This window comes from Pongo pygmaeus, chromosome X, assembly GCF_028885625.2.
Source record: "Pongo pygmaeus isolate AG05252 chromosome X, NHGRI_mPonPyg2-v2.0_pri, whole genome shotgun sequence".
Classification (NCBI taxonomy): Eukaryota; Metazoa; Chordata; class Mammalia; order Primates; family Hominidae; genus Pongo; species Pongo pygmaeus.
This window is the reverse complement of record NC_072396.2, coordinates 67,591,831-67,612,328: the sequence shown is the minus strand read 5'-3', so window position 1 is coordinate 67,612,328 and position 20,498 is coordinate 67,591,831. Positions and strand designations below refer to the sequence as shown.

Here is a 20,498-nt window from a genome sequence, read left to right as displayed (position 1 = left end):
TAACCAAAAACAATAGAGAGAAGATCCAAATAAGCTTAATTAGAAATGAAACAGGAGATATTACAACTTATACCACAGAAGTACAAAAGATTATTGAAGGCTACTATGAACAGCTTTATGTGCATAAACCAAAAAACCTGAATATGGGTAAATTCCTGGAAATATACAACCCTTATCAATTAAACCAGAAAGATACAGAATCTCTGAACAGACCAATAAGAAGCAGCAAAATGGAAATGGTAATTTAAAATTGTCCAAGAAAAAAAAGTACAGGACCAGATGGATTTACAGCTGAATTCTACCAGACATTCAACGAATAATTTGTACCAGTCCTACTGACACTCATCCAAGAGATAGAGAAAGAAAGAATCCTCCACAAATTATTATATGAAGCCAGTATCACCTTAATACGAAAACCAGGAAAGGGCATAACAACAAAGGAAAACTACAGACTAATATCTCTGATAAACATAGATGCAAAAATTTTCAACAAAATACTGGTGAACAAAATCCAACAGCATATCAAAAAGAAAATTCACCATAATCAAGTGGGTTTCATACCAGGGATACAGGGATGGCTTAACATATGAAAGTCAATAAATGTTATACACCACATAGAATGAATTAAAGACAAAAACCAAATGATCATCTCAATAGTTGCAGAAAAAAGATTTGACAAAATTCAGCATCCTTTTACAATTAAAATCCTCAGCAAAATCAGCATAGAAGGGACATACTTCAAAGTAATAAAAGCCCTCTAGATAAAATCAACAGCCAACATTATACTGTACCGAAAAAAGTTGAAATCATTCCTTCTCAGAACTGGAACAAGACAAGGATGCCCACTTTCACCACTTCTATTTAAAATAGTACTGGGAGTCCTAGCCAGAGCAATCAGAAAAGAGAAAGAAATAAATGGCATCCAAATCAGTAAAGAGGAAGTCAAATTATTGCTGTTTTCTGATGATATGATTGTATACCTGTGGAACCCTAAAGCCTTCTCCAAAAAGCTCCTAGAACTGATAAACAAATTCAGCAAATTTCCAAGATACAAAATTAATGTAAGTAAATCAGTAGCTCTGCTATACACCAACAGCAACCAAGGGGAGAATCAAATCAAGAATTTAACCCCTTTCACAATAGTTGCAAAAAATAAAATAAAATACTTAGGAATATACCTAATCAAGGAAGTGAAAGACCTCTACAAGAAAATCTGCAAAACACTACTGAAATAAATCATAGATGACACAACAAATGGAAACCCATCTGATGCTCATGGATGGGTAGAATCAATAATGTGAAGATGACCATGCTGCCAAAAGCAACCTACAAATTCAATGCAATTCTTCTCAAAATACCACCACCATTTTTCACTAAACTAGAAAAAATATCCTAAAATTTATATGAAACCAAAAAAGAATCTGGATAGCTAAATTAAGACTAAGCAAAAAGAACAAATCTGGAGGCATCACATTACCCAACTTCAAACTATACTATAAAGCCATAGTCACCAAAACAGCATGGTATTGGTATAAAAATAGGCACATAGACCAATGGAATGGACTAGAGAACTCAGAAATAAAGCCAAATATTTACAGCCAATAGATATTGGACAAAGCCAACAGAAACATAAAGTGGGGAAAGGACACCCTATTCAACAAATGGTGCTGAGATAATTGGCAAGCCACATTTTGAAGAATAAAACTGGATCTTCATCTCTTACCTTATACAAAAATCAATTCAATATGGACCAAAGACTTCAATCTAAGACCTGAAACCATAAAGAAGATAACATCAGAACAATCTTTCTAGACATTAACTTAGACAAAGACTTTATAACCAAGAACTCCAAAACAAATGCAACAAAAAACAAGATAAACAGGTGGGGCTTAATTTAACTAAGAATCTTCTGATAAATAATCAGCAGCATTAATAGACAACCCACAGAGTGGGAGATAATCTTCACAATCTATACACCTGACAAAAAAATAATATCCAAAATCTACAAGGAATGCAAACAATTCAGTAAGGAAAAAACAAACAATCCCATCAAAAAGTGGGGTAAAGGCATCAATAGACAGTTCTCAAAAGATATACAAGTGGCCACCAAGCATATGGAAAAATGCTCAGCATTACTAATTATCAGGAAACGCAAGTCAAAACCACAATGCAATACCACCTCACTCCTGCAAGAATGGCCATAATAAAAAAGTAAAAAAAAAAAATAGATGTTGAAATGGATGCAGTGAAAAGGGAGCCCTTTTACACTGTTGTTGGGATGGTAAATTAGTACAACCACTATGGAAAACAGTGTGAAGATTCCTTAAAGAAAAAAATGTAGATCCAGCAACCCACTACTAGATAACTACCCAGAGGAAAATAAGTCATTATACAAAAAAGATACTTGTACACACATGTTTATAGCAGCACAATTTGCAATTGCAAAAATCTGGAACCAGCCCAAATGTCCATCAATCAACAGGTGGATAAAGAGAAATTTATATATATATATATAGAGAAATTATGAATATATATGAATGTTATACATATAAATTTATATATATATGAATAAGTTATATATATATATATATGAATGAATAAGTTTTTAGTGGTAATTTCTGAGATTTGGTGAACCTATCACCCAAGCAGTGTACACTGTATCCAATGTGTACACCTCTCACCCCTTTCCCACTCTTTCTCCCAAATCCTCAACGTCCAATGTATCATTCTTGTGCTTTTGCATTCTCATAGCTTAGCTCCTGCGTATGAGTGAGAACATATGATGTTGCCTTCCCATTCCTGAGTTACTTCACTTAGAATAATAGTCTCCAATTCTATGCAGGTTCCTGTGAATGCCATTATTTTATTCCTTTTTACAGCTGAGTAGTATTCCATGATACACATACATATATAAGAAACTGGGTGATGGGCAGAGGCTGGAAGAGTTAAAAGGGCTCAGAACAATATAGAAAGATGAGGGAAATTTTGGAACTTTTTACAGACTGGTTAAATGGTTGTGTCCAAAATGCTGATAATGATATAGACAGGCTGATGAGGTCTCAGATGGAGATGAGAAACTTATTGGAAACTGAACTAAAGGTCACTTTTGTTATGTGTTAGCAAAAACCCTGGTGGCATTGTGTACCTGCCCTAGGGATCTGTGAAATTTTGAACCTTAGAGTGGTAATTTAGGGTATTTGGCAGAAGAAATTTCTAAGCAATAAAGCATGCAAGATTTGACCTGGCTGCTTCTTACAGCCTATGTCATATGCATGAGCAAACAAATGCTGTAAAATTCGAACTTATATTTAAAGAGGAAGCAGAACATAATTTTTTTTTTAAAATGCAGCCTTGCCATGTGGTAGGAAAGAAAAACCCATTTTCAAGGGATGAACTCAAGCAGGCTACAGAAATTTGCATAAGTAAAAGGGAGCCAAGTGCTAATAGCCAAGACAATGAGAAAAATGCCTATAGGCCTTTCAGAGACTTCCATGGCAGGCCCTTCCATCACAGACCTGGAGGCCTAGAAGGACTGAACAACTTTTTGGGCCCATTACAGGTCCCCACTGCCTTGTAAAGCCTCTGGACATGGACCCCTGGATTCCAGTTGCTCCAGCTCCAGCAATGGATCAAAGGGACACATGTACAGTTTAGGCTGCTGCTTCAGGAAGTGTAAACCATAAGCCTTGGTGGCTTTTACATGATGTTAAGCCTGTGGGGGCACAGTATGCAAGAGTTAAAGCTTAGGAACCTCCAACTAGATTTCAGAGGATGTATGGAAAAGACTGAATGTACAGTCAGAAGCCTGCTGCAGGGGGGAGCCCTCATTGAGAACCTCTACTAATGCAATGCAAAGGGGGAAATGTGGGGTTGAAGCCCCCTTGCAGAGTCCCCTTGGGGGCACTGCCTAGTGGAGCTGTGAGAAGAGGACCATCATACTCCAGATCCAAGAATGGTATATCAATTGACAGCTTGCACCCCGTGCCTAGAAAAGCCACAGCCACTCAACACCAACGAGTGAGAGCAGCTTCTGAGGCTAAGCCCTACAAAACCATAGGGGTGGAGCTGCCCAAGGCCTTGGGAGCCCATGCCTCACACCAGTGTGCTCTGGATGTAAGACATGGAGTTAAGGGAGATTATTTTGAAGCTTTAAGATTTAATGACTGATCCACTGGGTTTCAGATTTGCATGAGGCCTGTATCCCCTTTCTTTGACCAATTTCTCCCTTTTGGAACAGAAGTATTTATCTAATGCCTATATCTTCATTGTATCTTGGGGGTAACTATTGGGGAAAACCAGCCCCTGATATTCAATGTGGGTCCTTTTCTATTTTCCTTAAGTATTGGCCAGTCTGAGAAATAAAGGGAAATTGTACAGAAGAGAGAAATTTTAAAGCAGGGTGTCCGGAGGAGATATGACATGTTGGCAGATTCTGTGATGCCCCCTGAGCCATAAAACCGGCAAATTTTTATTAGCGGTTTTCAAAAGGGGAGGGAGTGTACGAATAGGGTGCGGGTCACAAAGATCACATGCTTCACAAGGTAATAAAATATCACAATGCAAATGGAGGCATGGCGAGATCACAGGACTGGGGCAAAATTAAAATTGCTAATGAAGTTTCAGGCACACATTGTCATTTATAACATTTTATCAGGAGACAGGGTTTGAGGACAGAAAACTGGTCTGACCAAAATTATTAGGCGGGAATTTCCTCATCCTAATAGGCCTGGGAGCGCTACAGGAGACCAGGGCTTATTTTATCCCTTATCTACAACTATAAAAGACAGACATTCCCAAAGCGGCCATTTCAGAGACTTCCCCTTGGGAACGCATTCTCTTTCTCAGGGATGTTCCTTGCTGAGAAAAAGAATTCAGTGATATTTCTCCTATTTGCTTTTGAAAGAAGAGAAATATGGCTCTGTTCTGCCCAGCCCACAGGCAGCGAGACTTTATGGTTATCTCCCTTGTATGCTGAACATCGCTGTTATCCTGTTCTTTTTTCAAGGTGCACTGATTTCATATTGTTTAAAAAATTTGTGCAGTTAACACAATCATCACAGGGTCCTGAGGCAACATTCATCCTCAGCTTATGAAGATGACAGGATTAAGAGATTAAAGACAGGCATAGGAAATCACAAGAGTATTGATTGTGGAAGTGATAAGTGTCCATGAAATCTTCACAATTTATGTTCAGAGTTTCCAGTAAAGACAGGTGTAAGAAATTATAAAATTATTAATTTGGGGAACTAATAAATGTCTATGAAATCTTCACAATTTATGTTCTTCTGCCATGGCTTCAGTCGGTCCCTCCATTCGGGGTGCCTGACTTCCTGCAACAGGTAACTAAAGTTTTTTTTATTATTATTATTTTATAGGCTCATAGGCGGAAGGGACTAGCCTTGTCTCCAATGAGACTTTGGACTTTTGAGTTAATGCTGAAATGAGTTAAGATTTTAGGGGACTGTTGAGAAGCCATGATTCTATTTTGAAATGTCAGAAGGACATGAAATTTGGGAGTGGCCCAAGAAAGAATAATACAGTTTGGATCTGCATCCCTTCTCAAATCTCATGTTGAATTGTCATCCATAATGTTGGAGAAAAGGCCTGGTGAGAGTTTATTGGGTCATGGGTGTGGAGTTCTCATGAATGGTTTAGCACTATGCCCTCTTGTTACTGTATAGTGAGTGAGTTCTCACAAGATCTTGTTTAAATGTGTATAGCACATCCCTCCCCCCTTGGTCCTGCTCCTGCCATGTTAGATGCCTGCTCCTGCTTTGCTTTCCATCATGAGTAGAAGCTCCCTGAGGCCTCCCCAGAAGCAAATGCTTTAATGCTTCCTGTACAGCCTGTGTAATCATGAGCCAATTAAACCCATTTTTTATAAATGACCCAGTCTCAGGTATTTCTTTATAGCAATACAAGAACCGACTAATACATCTAACTTTAAGTTTTACTACACAGCTATAGTAACCAAAACAGCATGGTACAGGCATAAAAACAGACACATACACCAGTTGAACAAAATAGAAAACTCTGCAACAAATTTATACATCTTCAATGAACTCATCTTTGACAAACGTGCCAAGAACCTATATTGGGGAAAGACAGTCTTTAGTAAATGGTACTGAGAAAACTTATTATTCTGCATATGGACATCTTTTGCCATATACAAAAATCAAACCAAAATAAATTAAATATTTAAATATAAGACCTTAAACTATAAATCTACTAAAAGAAAAGACTGTGAAACTCTTGGGACATTGGGATAGGCAAAGATTTCTCTAGCAATGTCGAACAAGCACAGACAACAAAAGCATAAATGGACAAATGGGATCATATCAAGTTAAAAAGTTTCTATACAGCAAGAAATACAGTCCACAAAGTGAAGAGATAACCCACAGAATAGGAGAAAATATTCACAAACTCCCCATCTGAAAAGGGATTAATAAGCAGAATATAGAATAAGCTCAAATAACTCCATAGGAAATAATCCAATTAAAACTAGGCAAAAAAATGAATATACATTTCTCAAAAGAAGGCACATAAATGGCAAACAAGTATATGAAAATGTGCCCAACATTATTGATCATCAGATAAATGCAAATACAATGAAATATCAACTTACCTCAATTGAAATGGCTTTTATTAATATTCAAAATTCAGGCAATAACAAATGCTGGTGAGGAGGTGGAGAAAAGGAAAAGTGGATATACTATTGTTGGGAATGTAAATTAGTACAGCCACTATGGAGAACAATTTGGAGGTTTCTTAAAAAATTAAAAATATAACTACAATATGATTCTGCTATACCACTGCTAGATATATACCCAAATTATCAGTATATGGAAGATATATCTGTACTCCCATATTTATTGCAGCACTATTCACAATAGCCAATATTTGAAAGAAACATAAGTATCTATCAATAGATAGAGAGATAAAGCAAATGTGGTACATATACACAATGGAGTACCATTTAGCCACAAAAAAGAATGAGATCTTGTCATTTGCAACAAAATGAATGAAAGTGGATGTCATTATGTTAATTGAAATAAGGTTGGCACAGAAAGAAAAACATCATAGGTTCTCATTTATTTGTTTGAGTCAAATTAAAACAACTGAACTCATGGAGATAAAGGGTAGAATGATGATTACCAGAGGCTGGGAAATACAGTGGGTCAGGAAAATTGGGATGGTTAATGGATACAAACATATAATTAGATAAAGTAAATAAGATCTAATATTTGATAGCACAACAGGATGACTATGGTCAACAATAATTTATTTTACATTTTAAAATAACTAAAAGAGTATGATTGTATTGTTTATAACACAAGGAAAGGATAAATGCATGAGGTCATAATGACCCCATTTATCCTGGTGTGATTATTATGCAATGTATGCCTGTATCAAAATATCTCATATACCCTATAAATATAAACACCTACTAGGTACTCAAAAAATTATAAAAATAATTAAAAATTATAGAAATGTAGGAAATCATGTTCTTTTCAGCAACATGGATAGAGCTGGAGGCCATTATCATGAGTAAAATATCTCAGAAACAGGAAATCAAATACTGCATGTTCTCATTTTTATGTGGGAGCTGAGCATTGGGTACACATGGACATAAGGATGGAAATAATCAACAGTAAAAGCTATGTATTAGTCAGGGTTCTCTTAGAGGGACAGAACTAATAGGATATATATATATATATATTTATTGGGTTATGGGGGTGGAGTTCTCATGAATGAGAACAGGATATATATATATCCTGTTAGCTCCATATTTATGTATAGGATATATATATCTTATTATTTATATATATATAGAACTATATATATGTAGACAACTATATATAGTCATATATATACACATATGTATGTATATATATACATGACTATACGTCATATGTATATATGTATATGTGTGTGTGTATATATATATACACATATATATACATATATATATATATATAGAAAGAGAGAGGAGCTTATTAACTATTAACTTACATTATCACAAGGTCCCATAATAGGCTGTCTACAAGCTGAGGAGCAAGGAGAGCCAATCTGAGTCCCAAAACTGAAGAACTTGGAGTCCAATGCTCGAAAGCAGGAAGCATCCAGCATGGGAGAAACATATAGGATGGGGGACTAGGCCCATCTCTCCATTTCACGTTTTTCTGCCTGCTTTACATTTGCTGGAAGCTGATTAGGTTGTGTCACCAGATTAAGGGTGGATCTGCCTTCCCCAACCCACTGACTCAAACGTTAATCTCTTTTGGCAACACACAGACAGGAACACCCAGGATTAATACTTTGTGTTCTTCAATCCAATGAAGTTGACACTCAGTATTAACAATCACAAGTACGCCCCTTGTCAACTTGAACCCACATATACCTCCTGAGATCATACATGATTTTTAAGTTAAGAAAATAATGAGGTCATAATTACACTGAACATAATACAACTATGCTTCGTACAACCAAAAACGAACCAATCCCCAACCCCAATACTATTACATAAATAATTAAATGTTTACATGAAGTCAATAAATATTATGTAACATGATAAAGGAAAAGAAAATAAAAGGAAGATATTTCCTTAGTACAACTGGTACATGCACAAACATGTTTTTAACAAAACAAGGAGGAAATACTCATGACAGTTATCGTTCTCATTTCTGGAGCTGGTCACATGGTTGTAGCTGGTATTGATGAAGAGACACCCTAATGGATCTCCTGTATTCCATGCGTGCTCTTCCTTACCTCCGTTGTGGAGTAGTAGACTGATTTCATCTTGATAGTCCAGGTAATCACTCCAGCCAACACTATAAGTCCCTTCTTAGCCTTTTGACTTAAAGGTAGGAGAAGCCCAAAGTGTCCAGGTGGCAAACTTAACTTCCAGTTTAATGGAATCATTGTTGTGTCTCCTGGAGGCAGCATTCCTCCCTCTGGAACAAGACCTCTAGGCCAGCAGAACATAATGTTGCAGGAAGAGGAAGCAAAATTTTGCTAGTGGATCACTAAGGGTGATGTTGAGTTGTGCCACTTTCACTTCCACCCCTTGATTTCAGGACCCTTGAATCCTGGCAAAGGGAGAAACAGTAACATATATTGAATGTTGATTCAGAGCATACAAGGCCTTCTGGAGAATTTTGCCCCAGCCCTGCAAAGTATTGTCACCTAGTTGGCATTGTAATTGTGACTTCAAAAGGCCATTCCACCATTCTATCAATCCAGCTGCTTCAGGGTGATGGGGAACATGGTAAGACCAGTGAATTCCATGAGCATGAGCCCACTGCTGTACTTCTTTAGCCATAAAGTGAGTGCCTTGATGAGAGGCAATGCTGTATGGAATACCATAACGGTGGATAAGGCGTTCTGTGAGTCCATGGATGGTAGTCTTGGCAGAAGCATTGCATTCAGGATAGGCAAACCAATATCTGGAGTAAGTGTCTATTCTAGTGAGGACAAACATCTGCCCTTTCCATGATGAAAGAGGTCCAATATAATCAACCTGCCACCAGTTAGCTGGCTGATCACCTCGAGGAATGGTGCCATATCGAGGGCTTGGTGTGGGTTTATGCTTCTGGAAAATTGGCTGTAGCCAGGTCAGCCTTGGTGAGTGGAAGTCCATGTTTCTGAACCCATTTATAACCTCCACATCTGCCACCATGGCCACTTTTCTCATGGGCCCATTGGGCAATGGCGTGGTTGGCTGGGGAAAGAGGCTGAGTGATATCCAAAGAAGGGGTCATTGTATCCACTTGATTATTAAAATCCTCCTCTGCTGAGGTCATCTGTTGGTGCACACTCACATGGGATATAAATATCTTCATAGTTTTTGACCATTCAGAGAGGACCATCCACATAACTCTCCTCCAAATTTCTTTGTCACCAATTTTACAATCATGCTTCTTCCAAGTCCCTGACCATCCAGCCAAACAGTTGGCTACAGCGCATGAATCAGTATGTAATCACACACCTGGCCATTTCTCCTTCCATGCAAAATGCACAACCAGGTGCTCTTCTCAAAGTTCTTCCCATTAGGAAGATTTCCTTTCACGACTGTCCTTCAGGGATGTCCTGGAAAGGGGCTGTAGTGCTGCAGCTGTCCACTTTTGGGTGGTGCTTGCATATCGTGCAGAACTGTCTGTGAACCAGGCCTGAGTCTTCTCTTCATCTGTCAACTGATCATAGGAAACTCCCCATGAGGCCATCGGTGCAGGCTGGGTGGCAGGAGTGGAGACCATGGGCATTTAAGCCACTTCCTCACGTAACTTACTTGCGCCTTCAGGACCTGCTCAAGCTTGATCACATGTATACCACTTCAATTTGATGATGGAATGCTTCCGTGCATGACCCACTTTATGGCTAGATGGGTCAGAAAGCACCCAGTTCATGAAAGGCAGTTTAGGTCACATGGTGACTTGATGACCCATAGTCAAACATTCAGTTTCCACTAAAGCCCAGTAACAGGCCAAGAGCTGTCTTTCAGAAGGAGAGTAGTTATCTGCAGAAGATGGCAGGGCCTTGCTCCAAAATTCTAGAGGCCTCAGCTGTGATTCACCTATGGGAACCTGCCAAAGGCTCCAAATAGCATCTCTATCTGCCACTGACTCCTCAAGCAGCTTTGGATATGCTGGGTCACATGGCTGAAGTGGCAGAGCAGCTTGCACAACAGCCTGGACATGTTGCAGAGCCTTCTCCTGTTCTGGATCCCACTCAAAACTGGCAGACTTTCAGGGCACTTGATAAATCAGCCTGAGCAACACACCCAAATGAGGAAAGTGTTGCTTCCAAAATCCAAATAGGCCCACTAGGTGTTGTGCTTCCTTCTTGGTTGTAGGAGAGGCCCAATACAGCAACTTATCCTTTACCTTACAAGGAATATCTCAACAGGTACCACACCGCTGGACCCCTAGAAATTTTACTGAGGTAGAAGGTCCCTGAATTTTAGTCAGATTTATTTCCCATCCTGTAGTACACTAATGTCTCACCAATAAGTCCAGTGTGTTTGCTACTTCTTGCTCACTGGATCCAATCTGCATAATGTCATCAATGTAATAGATCAATGTGATATCTTGTGGGAGCGAAAAGTGATCAAGTTCTCTCTAAATAAGATTATGACACAAAGCCGAGAGTTAATATACCCCTGAGGTAGGACAGTAAAGGTATATTGTTGGCCTTGCCAGCTGAAGGCAAATTACTTCTGGCAGGCTTTATGGACAGGAATGGAGAAAAAGGCATTTGTCAAGTCAATGGCTGCAATACCAGGTACCAGGAGACATGCTAATTTGCTCAAGCAATGAAGCCACATTTGATACAGCAGCTGCAATTGGAGTCACCATTTGGTTTAGCTTACGATAATTCACTGTTATTCTCCAAGATCCATCTGTCTTAGGCACAGTCTAAATGCGAGAGTTGAATGGGGATGTGGTGGGAATCACAACTCCTGCATCTGTCGTCTTTGATGGTGGGAATAATCTCTGCAATCCCTCCAGGATTGTGATATTATTTTTGATTTACTATTTTTCTAGGAAGAGGCAGTTCTAATGGCTTCCATTTGGACTTTCCCACCATTATAGCTCTCAACCTACCAGTCAGGGAGCCAATGTGGGGATTCTGCCAGCTGCTAAATATGTCATGCCAATTATGCATTCTGGCACTGGGGAAATGACCACAGGATGAGTCTGGGAACCCACTGGACCCACTGTAAGTGAGACTTGAGATAAAACTCCATTAATTACCTGACCTCCATAAGCCCCTATTTTAACTGGAGGACCACAATGACGTTTTGGGTCCCATGGAATCAACATCAGTCAGAGTCAGTGTTTAGTAGTCCCTGAAATGTCTGATCATTTCACTTTCCCCAGTGCATGGTTACCCTGGTAGAAGGCCAGGTATATCCTTGGGGAAGGATGGGAGAAAGATTCACTTCATAAATTATCATTAATGTAGTGGGATCCTTCCACAAGGGGACCCTGCCTCCCCTTTATTCAAGGGGTTCTGGATCTGTAAATTGGCTCAAGTCTGGAAATTGATTTAGGGCCCATGATTGTCTGTTTTTATAATTTAAATTAGTCTTTTCTCCATTCAACCTAAAAGTTTTCTGTTTGTATAATATATGTAGAAATGCAGTAGGCTTTCTATCAATTTCACTTCTAGGAACATGGTAGTTAATTAGCCAATTCCAGAGCTCTTCATGAGTCAGACTATTCTGTTTGCTGCTTTGCATCTGCTGTCTATTATGGCAGCTACACTCACCTTGCCTTTGACGGTTGTGTGCTGCCACTTGGCCCCTGCCATCTCAAGATCCAATTATTCCCGTTGTATTTAAATTTTGTAGTTCAGTGACTGTGGTTTCCATTGTTAGATCTGACATACAGAGAAGAGCAATTACAGGGCTCTTCAAAAATGTAGATGCTGCCATCACAAATCTATTTTGCAAGGCACTGGTTAATGGTATATCTTCTGGACCCTCCAAGCTGGGATGAGTAGGACTAAAGTGACTAATCCACCCCACCAGCCCAATCCCCCTAAGCCTTATGGATCCCTTCCTCTACATTAAACCAAAAGTGAGCAGCCATTTCCAGCTTGCTCACAGTGGGTCATCTTTTAATTCATATTTCAGCTAACCAAACAAACTATTGGAACCTTTTTTAACTCCCTGAGCTGCAACATTAAATTCAGAGTCCCTACTTAGTGGGCCCAAATAAATAAATTCAGCCTGATCCAACTCTACGTTCCTTCCACCATTATCCCGTACCCATACCTGTTCTCATGATTTCTGTTTATATATATTACAGAACTCAAACAGTTCTTTTTGAGTGTAGCACACCTCCTTATGGGTCACACTCTCAACCTCACCTCTAGGGGCCCACCCGGACTTTAGTCTAGTTATATGTCTAGAAGCAAACAGAGGTTTTGGGGGTGTCCCTTGAGGAGAATCAACATTATCTAGCCTGGCAACTGCCTCAGGAGTGGGCATCGCTGTTGCCTCAGGCAGCGCAGCATTTATCTCCTCAGACAAACGTGGAAAGGCTGATGGCAGCATGGGTCAGGGAGGGAATGTTGCCACTATTGGAGACAGGGAAACTGTTCCTTTTGGCAAAACAGGTTCATAAGAGTTTACAAACTCTGTGTCCCCAGCTTCATCAGGGTCCTCCAACACATCCCCATTCCAAGTTTCACGGTCCCATTCTTTTCCAATCAATGCCCTTACTTTAACAGTAGACACCTGGCACAGCTGTCCATGCACCTTTCATTGCAGGTCAGCCACTTGCATGATAAGAGCTTATGTCTGTTTTTTGTTTTTTTTGTTTGTTTGTTTGTTTTGTTTTCACAATTTCAGTTCTTTTTCTACAGGAAATAAGACTCTCACTCAGGACAATCTCAGCAGATTTGAGGCTCAGTATCTGCTTCTGAAGCCAGGAGACAGAATCCCTGAGTTCATCATTTTCTTTCATCACTTTGTCCACTCAACTTAGAAGCAACCAATCAGCTTAATTATGTTCCTTGGTTCTCCACATATGGTAAAAGGTATTATGCAGAATCACTAAACTCCTTGCCTCACATAAGTGGTAAATCAGAAATGTCAAATGCATTTATTTTACATAACTCTCCAAACAATTTATTCCAAGGACTATCAGTGTTCTCCATACTATTAGAAGAATCTTTGGATCTAATCACATTAGGCAGCCAACTCCAGAAACCCCCAAACTAATGAAAGAACCCCATCCATAATATTCTTCTCCTCTATCCCTACTCCTGGTACCAAAGTCTTATTAGTCAGGGCTCTCTTAGAGAGACATAACTAATTGGAAATACACACACACACACACACACACACACACACGAGTTTATTAAGCATTAACTTACATGATCACAAGGTCCACAATAAGCTGTCTGCAAGCTGAGGGGTAAGATGAGCCAGTCTGAGTCCCAAAACTGAAGAACATGGAGTCCGATGTTCAAGGGCAGGAAGCATCCAGCACGGGAGTAACATGTAGGCTGGGAGGTTTGGCCCATCTCTCCTTTTCACATTTTTCTGCCTGCTTTATATTCACTGGAAGCTGGTTAGATTGTGCCCACCAGTTTAGGGGTTGATCTGCTTTTCCCAGATCTCTGACTGAAATGTTAATCTCTTTTGGCAACACCCACACAGACACACCCAGGATTATTACTTAGTATCAATCAATCCAATGAAGTTGACACTAAGTATTAACCATCACACTCTACAAGGTGGGAAGGTGGGAGTGGAGTAAGGGTTAAAAAATTACCTATTGAGTACAATGTTTACTATTTGCTTGATAGGTACACTAGAAGCCTAAATCTCACCATTGTGCAACACTCCCTTGTAACAAATCTGCACATATACCTCCGAATCTAAAATTAAAAACAAAAAAATTGATTCTCTTGTAGGCAGCATATAGGTAGGTCTCTTTTTAGCTATTCAATCATTCTATGAGTTTTCACTGGGGAATTCAATTCATTTGTAGTCAAAGTAATTATTGATGAGCAATAAGTTATTATTGACATTTTGTTAATTGTTTTCTAACTTTTTAAAGATACTTTCTTCTCTTCTTTGTTTCTTGCTGTTTTGTGATTTGATGATTATTTTCTCTAATGGTATGTATGCTTTAATTTCTATTTTGTGTGTGTATCTACTAAAAGTTTTTGCTTTAGGCTATCATAAGGCTTATGTAAAACATCTTCTAGTTATGCAGATTTATTAAAAGCTGAGAACAACTTAACTTTATTGGGATACAAAAGCTCTGCACTTCTATTCCTCCCATTTTTTTTTTGTTTTTGTTACAACAATTCATGTTTATATAATGTTTCAATTAACACATTATTTTGCCTGTAGTTATTTTTAACATTTTTGTCTTTTAACCCTTATTCTAGAGTTATAAGTGATTTACTTATCACCATTACAATCTTAGAGTATTCTGAATTTGACCATATACTCACTTTTACCAGTGCATTTTATAGTTTCATACATTTTTATGTCACTAATTAGCACTCTTTTTTCTGGTTGATGAACTTCTTGTGGCATTTCTTTTAAGGCCAGTCTAGTGGTAATGAACTCCTTTAAGCTTTCTTTTTTTAATCTGGGAAAGTCTTAATCACTTTTTTCATTTGCAAAGGATAGCTTTGCTATATATTCTTGGTTGGCAGAGGTTTCATTCAGCAATTTGAATATACCATTTCCCTCTCTCCTGGCATGCAATGTTTCTCTTGGGAAATCTACTGATACACTTATAAGTATGTCCTTAAATGTGAGGAATATATTTTCTCTTGCTGCTTTCAAAATTTGCTCCTTGTCTTTTCTTTTTAACAGTTTGAATATGTCTTGATGGATTCTATGGAGTGATCTCAATGGAGACTGTGAGATTCATGTATCTGCATGTTCGTATCTCTTCAGAGATTTGAAAAGTTGGCAACTATTATTTATTTACATAAGCTTTCTCTATTTCATTCTTATAATGAAAATGCTAGCTTTCTCCATGGTGTCTATAAGTCCTGTGGATGTTCTTCATTCCTTTTTCTCCACTCACTGGATCCTTTTTGATGACCTTTTTTTATTCCTTCAGCAGATCTAATTGAGGCTTTATTTTGGGAAAAATACAAATAAATTTGTTTTTATTTGGGGGCATGGGCAAGTGAGGATACCCCATGCAATAAACTGCCCACAAGGGTGGGCTAAGGGGTAAGGATGAGCCTCAGATGGATCTCCTGTTCCCTATGCTCCCCTGTACAGCAGCATCCCTCACAGGCTCTGGGGCAGCCACAGGAAGGGGAGGTTGGGAGGGTCTGCTACAGCCATTCACTTGGGCAGTGCATCAGAGGACTCGAACATTGGCTTCCCATCATAGGTCTTGATCTTCCTCACAACCATGGCCCTATAGGAGCTGGTACAGCTGAAGAAGCCAGAGGCCCTGCCAAAGCCACGGCTGGACCCCAGGCCATTGTTAAAGCCAGAGCTTGTGAGGCCTTCATAAGCTGAGCTCAGCACCTGAATAGCCACTTGTAGTCTTCATATGGATAATCATGTTCTGCATTCCAGACTCCAGGCAGCTCTATTCACCTTCCAGAAGCTTCCTGTAGGTGTCAGTCTCAATGTCCGGGGCTTGATTGACTCTCATCAGTTCCTGATAATTATGCAGCTCCCATGCCATATCCTGCTTGGCCCACTGCAAGACAGCCTCCAGTTTCACCAGCTTGGTGTAGGCATTCTTAATGACCAGCTCTTCACACTGCTCTGCATCCACAATGGCAGCCTCCAAGGAAGCCCTCTGGCCTTTAAGACCCTCAATCTGTGCCTGGAGCCAGCTGATGTTCTGGTTCATTTTGGAGATCTCCATCTTTCTTCAACACAAATCATCCGTGTGCTTCCCAGCCAGTGTCTGCAGCTTCTCATACTTAATCTGGTATATGTTTTTAGCCTTGGCTCAGCTGTGGTTGATGATCTTCCCATACTGGGCACAGCCCTTGGCCATGGTGCTGTCCATGTGCAAGGAGTGGCTGTTGTTCCTGAACAGAACCACAGATATGTTAAAGATATGGGACTGCAGCTTGCAGATATCCTCTTTATATAGCTGCCTGAGAAAGCTGATCTCATCAGTCAGCCCTTCCAGGTGATACTCCAGCTCTATCTTGCTCATGTAAGCTTCATTCACATTCTTCTTAAAGAGGACAAATTCATTCTCCATCTCTGCACCCTTGTTGATATCATCATCATACACATTACTGAAGTCCTCCACCAGCCCCTGCATATTGCCAAGCTCTGCCTCCAGCTTCAGCTTCTCTTGTTCCAACCTTTCCAGTTGCCTGCAAAGGTTGTTGATGTAGCTCTTGAACATGTTCATGTTGCTCCAAGCTGTCTTCTGCTGCTGCTGCAAGAGGCTTCACTTCATCTTCAGCATCCTGTTCTGCTACTCCAGGAACTATACCTTGATGATGAAGGAGAAAAACTTGTTGTTGAATGTCTTGATGGGGTCCTTCTACTGAGTTTTCATGGCCTTGACGTTGGGGTCCACATCCAACTTAAAGGGGCTCAGCAGGCTCTGGTTCACCATGACAGCTGTAATGCCTCCTATACCACTGGCCCCAGCATATCCTCCACCTAGAATCATGCCAGTAACCAGGCCACTACAGAAGCTGGTGCTGCTACAGACTCAGGAAAAGCTTGAAGAGCTGATGCAGGTACTGGGCCTTCTTATGTAGGAGTGGCTGTTGAAGGCCCAGGGGCCAGAGCTGGATGCTTTGTAGGAATTCTGGGTCACCCTGATGGACATGGTAGAGTCAGGAGTGGAGCCAGGTGGGCCAAACCAAACAGAGATTTGAGAAGGAACCAAGAAGCTGCTTCTAGGTGGGCTTAAATGACCTATCTTTGAGTTCACAAATTCTTCTGTTTGATCAAGTCTGCTATTGATGATCTCCATTGCATTTTTTATGCATTGTATTCTTCAGCTCTAGAATTTCTGTTTGTTTCTTTTTTAAATCATTTCTATCTCTTTATTGAACTTCTTGTTTTCTGTGTGTGTTTATTGTTATTCTGATGTTTGTCTATCTGTGCTCTCTTATAGCTCACTGAGCTTCCTTAAACAATTATTTTAAGTTCTTTGTCAGGAAAACCATACATATCTATTTTTGGGGAGGTAGATTACTAGAAAACTATTGTGTTTCTTTGATGGTGCTATGTTTCCCTGATTTTTCATGTTTCTTATTGCCTTGCATTGCTGTCTGTGCATTTGATGGAGCAGTCACCTTTTCCAGATGTTACTGGCTTGTTCTCAGAGCAAAAGACATTCACCTACATGTGAGTGTGAGGGTGATGCTGGGGCAGAGTGTGGTGGTTTCAGCTTCAGTAGGAGTCAAGGGATGTTGTCTCCATGTAGCGAGAATCAATGTCAACAAATATTGAAGAGGTTCCCAGAGATTAAGGCTGTGGGTGTCCTCAGTGACATTGAGAGCTATGGGGTTTTTCAACAGCAAAACTTCTGGGAGTGTTCTGTTCTCTTTTTTTCCCACAGGGGAAGACATAGCCAAGGGGATTCCTCTTGTCACCAGGTCTAATTCACAGGTTTGCTTGCAGTAGTAATGGCACAGGTTTCTGATGAGTGGAATCCATAAAGTAGTCATAAGGAAGGAGAATCAGACTTCTCCATTTGTGACAACCCTCCCACTCACTCTACCAGGCACCAAGCAGATGGAAAATCTCCCTTCAAATGACAATTTTTACTCTGGAAAAAGTGAAACTGAAGTAGTCAGCCAGCACAATGATCTCCAAGATAACACAGGTAAGGAGTTAGTTTAGAAATTTATCAGATAAATTTAACAAAGAGATTAAAGTAATTTTTTTTAAATTTAGAGACTGGGCCTTCTGCTGTTGCCCAGGCTGAAATGCAGTGGTGCAGTCATAGCTCACTGCAGCCTCAAACTCCTGGGCTTAAGCAATCCTCCTACCTCAGTCTCCCAAAGTGATGGGATTATAGGCATGAGTAATCATGCCTGGCCTAAAGTAATTTTTAAAAAATCAAACAGAAATTTCAAAACTGAGAAATACTTCTGCTAAACTGAAGAACTATTTACAGGTTCTCAACAGTGGAAATATACGAAGAAGAGGAAAGAATCAATGAGCTTGAAGACCAGGTGTTTGAAAATGCACAATAATAGGTGAAGCAAAATGAATGAAGAGCACCTACAAGATACATAAAAATCTCTGAAAATATCAAAACTAAAAATTATTGGTGTTCAAGAGGTAACTGAGCAAGAGCAAGGAGTAGAAAGCTTATTCAAAGAGATAATAACAGAAAACTGTCCAAAACTTGAGAAATATATAAATATCCAGGTACAAGAAGTTCTTAAAATACCAAACATCTTTAACTCAATAGGACTACTCCAATAATCAAAATAGCAAAGATCGAGGACAAAGAGAGGATCCTAAAAGCAGCAAGAGGAAAGTTGCAAGTAACATTTAAAGGAGCTCCAATTCATCTGGCAATGAACTTCTCAGTGGAAACCATACAGGCCTGCAAAGAATTGAATTAAATTTTCAAAGTACTCAGAGAAAAAAATTACCACGAAAGAGTATTGTAGTCCAGAAAACTATCAGTTAAATATGAAGGTATAAAGAGATAAAGTCTTTCCCAGACAAAGAAAATCTGAGAGAATTCAACACCACCAGGTAAATCTTGCAAGAAATGCTAGAAGGGAGTCTTACAAAGAAAAAAAAACATTCAAAAGAAAACTTTTCAAGGTATGAAACCCACTAGTATAATTAAATACATGGACAAACACAGAATACTCTATTACTGTATTTGTGCTGTGCAAATCCACCTATAAGTCTAGCCCAAAAGACAAATGAAGCACAAAAGAAAAATCTATCAAAAATAATAATTGCTACCGCAACTTAAGAGATAAGTAATATAAGATAGGTAGATTAGGACAATTAAAAATCAACATGTGGAAGAGATGAAGTTAAAGTGTAGATTTTTTGTGTGTTCTTTGCCTTTGTTTCTATTTTTTTCTGTGTGATCTAAGATTAGTTGTCATATCTTTTAAATAACTTGTATTTATAAGGTGTTTTTCTTGTAAGCTTCGTGATACTCACAGTACAAAACTCTATAACAGATTCACTAAAAATAAAAAGCAACACATTAAAACATACTACCAGAAATAATCACTTAACTGCAAAGTAAGACATAAATAAAGGATGAAAGTAAGAGAGGAGTCTCAGAACAACCAGAATACAAGCAACAAAATGGTAGTAGTAAGTCCTTTCTTATCAATAGTAACAATGAATGTGATGGTCTCCATTTTGCAATTAAAAGACACAGAGTGGTTGAATGTACAAAAATAAAAGATCCAACTATATTCTGCCTTCATGAAACCCACTTCACCTATAAACACATACAATGAAGGTGAAGGAGTAGAAAAGATATTTTATACAACTAGAAACTAAAAAAAAAAAAAAAAGGCCCAGAAGCAGTAGCACATGCCTGTAATCCCCAGCTATTTGGGTGGCTGATGCAGGAGAATTGCTTGAACCTGGGAGGCAGAGGTTGCAGTGAGCCGAGATTCAGCCTGGGTGACAAGAGTGAAACTCCATCTCCAAAAAAAAAAAAAAAGAAAAAAGAAACCAAAAAAAGAGCAGTAGCAGCTATACTCATATCAGATAAAATATATTACAAATCAAACACTGTATAAAAAAACAAGTCACTATATAATGATAAAGGGGCCAATTCAGCAAGAACATAAATATTATAAATATCTATGAATCCAATATCAGAATTCCAAAGTACATAAGCAAAGATTAATAGACCTAAAGAGAGAGATAGACTGCAACACAATAATAGTAGGGGCCTTTAATACCTCACTCTCAGTAATTGACAGATCATCCAGACATAAAAGCAGACTTCATCCAGACAGAAAAGCAACAAAGAAACAGCGGAGTTAAACTACACATTAGATACAATAGGCTTAACTGA

At 39.1% G+C, this 20,498-nt stretch overlaps 1 pseudogene; it reads right to left on the bottom strand.

Annotated features, from left to right (window-relative positions):
• Positions 1-6,044: 6,044 nt before the first annotated feature.
• Positions 6,045-16,370, bottom strand: LOC134739013 (uncharacterized; annotated as a pseudogene).
• Positions 16,371-20,498: the final 4,128 nt, after the last annotated feature.